Consider the following 3,874-nt stretch of genomic DNA (forward strand, 5'->3'; position numbering starts at 1 on the left):
GCAACTAAAAGAAGTGCAACATCAAAGCAATTGAGAACAAAATTGTATTCGCACAAATTTTGACATATTTGGATTATTCTTTGCCACCACTTGTTTTGTTTCTTGCAAATCAAATTCATTTTCCTATCTCTAAGTCAAACACACTTGTTTAGGCACAAAGAGAGATATTCCAATGAAAAAAATGATCAAATGCCAAAAACTCCCCCTTTTTCTCATAATCATAAATTCTCCCCCACAAGAGACCAAAATTTGCAATAAGAGTATTTTGGACAAATCAAAAAATTCTAACTCTACTATTTTCAAAATTCTCAAGTGGTAGCTGATCCATTTGCTTTGGCCTTAATTTCTCCCCCTTTGGCATCAAGCACCAAAACAGGATCATTCTTGGCCCTTTAACCCCATTGCCTCACCAAAATTGTCAATTAAGAGAAAAAAGGCAATAAGAGCATAAGAATGAACTTGGAGGTGAGTACACTAATACCAGAGTGCAGTGGAAGTCTTTGCATGGTCCAAGTTCACCTTTCCCTTTCAATGCACCTTTGAGACTACATCAAGTATACTCAAACACAAAGGTTAGTCTCAAAGGGTCAAGTTGTAGCACATCTCCCCCTAAATATGTGCATCATTCACACATGGACTTGTGAGGTCCGGGGATCCCTTGCACAACTTGAGCACCATAAATAAGCAACAAATTGCATAAATGTATAAGTAACATGATCAAAGGCATAAAACACATGTATGCTATAGATCAATCCAAGTTTCGCGAATCTAAGACATTTAGCTCACTACACAACCTGCAAAAGGTTTTCTCATCTAATGGCTTGGTAAATATATCGGCTAGCTGGTTCTCGGTGCTAATATGGAAAATCTCGATATCTCCCTTTTGCTGGTGGTCTCTCAGAAAGTGATGCCAGATGTCTATGTGCTTAGTGCGGCTGTGTTCAACAGAATTATCCGCTATGCGGATTGCACTCTCATTGTCACATAGGAGTGGGACTTTGCTCAGATTGTAGCCAAAGTCCTGGAGGGTTTGCCTCATCCAAAGTAGTTGCGCGCAACACTGTCCTGTGGCAACATACTCGGCCTCAGCGGTGGATAGGGCAACAGAGGTTTGTTTCTTTGAGCTCCAAGACACCAGGACCTTCCTAGGAATTGGCACGTCCCTGATGTACTCTTCCTATCAACCTTGCATCCAGCATAGTCGGAGTCTGAATATCCAATTAAGTCAAAGGTAGACCCCTTTGGATACCAGATCCCGAAGCAAGGCGTAGAAACTAAATATCTAAGAATCCGCTTAACGGCCACAAGGTGACATTCCCTTGGGTCGGATTGATATCTAGCACACATGCATACGCTAAGCATAATATCCGGTCTACTAGCACATAAATAAAGTAATGACCCTATCATAGACCGGTATGCCTTTTGATCAACGGACTTACCTCCTTTGTTGAGGTCGACATGTCCGTCGGTTCCCATAGGTGTCTTCGCGGGCTTGGCGTCGTTCATCCCAAACCGCTTGAGAAGATCTTGAGTGTACTTTGTTTGGGAGATGAAGGTGCCGTCCTTGAGTTGCTTCACTTGGAACCCAAGGAAGTAGTTCAACTCGCCCATCATTGACATCTCAAACTTTTGAGTCATCACCCTGCTAAACTCCTCACAAGACTTTTGGTTAGTAGAACCAAATATTATGTCATCGACATAAATTTTGCACACAAAAAGATCACCATCACATGTCTTAGTGAAAAGAGTGGGATCGACTTTCCCAACCTTGAAAGCATTATAAATTAAGAAATCTCTAAGGCATTCATACCATGCTCTTGGGGCTTGCTTAAGTCCATAGAGCGCCTTAGAGAGCTTAAACACATGGTCGGGGTACCTGTCATCCTCAAAGCCAGGGGGTTGTTCCACGTACACCTCCTCCTTGATTGGCCCGTTGAGGAAAGTGCTCTTCACATCCATTTGAAATAACCTGAAAGAGTGGTGAGCGGCATAGACTAATAATATTCTAATAGACTCTAGCCTAGCCATAGGAGCAAAAGTCTCCTCGAAATCCACACCTGCGACTTGGGCATAACCTTTTGCCACAAGTCGAGCCTTGTTTCTTGTCACCACCCCGTGCTCGTCTTGCTTGTTGCGGAACACCCAATTGGTTCCCACAATATTTTGCTTGGGACGTGGCACTAGGCTCCAAACTTCATTCCTCTTGAAGTTGTTGAGCTCTTCCTGCATGGCCAACACCCAGTCCGGATCTTGCAAGGCCTCTTCTACCCTGAAAGGCTCAATAGAAGAGACAAACGAGTATTGCTCACAAAAATTAGCTAAACGTGAGCGAGTTGTTACTCCCTTGCTTATGTCACCCATAATCTGATCGACAGGGTGATTTCTTTGAATCGTCGCTCGGACTTGAGTTGGAGGGGCCAGTGGTGCTTCTTCCTCCAAAACTTGTTCTCCTTGTGCTCCCCCTTGATCACACGCCTCTTCTTGAGAAACCTGTTTATCATCTTGAGTAAGGGGGTGCACCATTGTTGAGGAAGAAGGTTGATCTTGCTCTTGTTGTTCCTGTGGTCGCACATCTCCAATCGCCATGGTGAGTATTGTGGCCGTTGGAACATCATCTTCATCTATGTCATCAAGATCAACTTGATCTCTTGGAGAGCCAGTAGTCTCATCAAATACAACGTCGCTAAAGACTTCAACCAAACCTGATGATTTGTTGAAGACTCTATACGCCTTTGTATTTGAGTCATACCCTAGTAAAAACCCTTCTACAGCTTTGGGAGCAAATTTGGAATGTCTACCTTTCTTCACCAAAATGTAGCATTTGCTCCCAAATACACGAAAGTAAGAGACATTGGGTTTGTTACCGGTAAGAAGTTCGTAGGAGGTCTTCTTGAGGAGACGATGCAGATAGAGCCAGTTTATGGCGTGGCAAGCTGTGTTCACAGCTTCCGACCAAAACCACTCGGGCATCTTGAACTCTCCAAGCATCGTCCTTGCCATGTCAATAAGCGTCCTGTTCTTCCTCTCTACCACGCCGTTTTGCTGTGGTGTGTAGGGAGCGGAGAACTCATGCTTGACACCATCCTCCTCAAGATACTCCTCAACTTGTAAGTTCTTGAACTCGGACCCGTTGTCGCTCCTTATCTTTTTCACCTTGAGCTCAAATTCGTTTTGAGCCCTCCTTAGAAAGCGCTTTAGGGTCCCTTGGGTTTCTGATTTATCCTGCAAAAAGAACACCCAAGTGAAGCGGGAAAAGTCATCTATAATTACAAGACCATACTTACTTCCCTCGATGCTAAGGTAGGTGACGGGTCCAAAGAGGTCCATGTGAAGAAGCTCCAGTGGTCTTGATGTTGTCATCACATTCTTGCTATGATGAGTGCTTCCCACTTGTTTCCCTGCCTGACAAGCTGCACAAGGTCTATCTTTTTCGAAGCAGGCATTGGTTAGTCCTAACACATGTTCTCCCTTTAGAAGTTTATGAAGGTTCTTCATCCCAACATGTGCTAGACGGCGATGCCGCAGCCAGCCCATACTAGTCTTAGCTATTAAGCATGCATCTAGATCGGCCTCCTCTTTCGAAAAATCAACTAAGTAGAGTTTGCCGTCTAGTACACCCTTAAATGCTAATGAACCATCACTCCTTCTAAAGTCAGAAACATCTATATTTGTAAATAGACAATTATAACCCATGTTACATAATTGACTCACAGACAATAAGTTGTACCCGAGCGATTCAACTAAGAACACATTGGAGATAGAATGCTCGGATGTAATGGCTATCTTTCCCAATACTTTAACCTTGCCTTGGTTCCCATCTCCAAAGATGATCGAATCCTGGGAATCCTTGTTCTTGACGTAGGAGGTGAACATC

The sequence above is a fragment of the Zea mays genome, chromosome 1 (genome assembly GCF_902167145.1).
Source record: "Zea mays cultivar B73 chromosome 1, Zm-B73-REFERENCE-NAM-5.0, whole genome shotgun sequence".
Classification (NCBI taxonomy): domain Eukaryota; kingdom Viridiplantae; phylum Streptophyta; class Magnoliopsida; order Poales; family Poaceae; genus Zea; species Zea mays.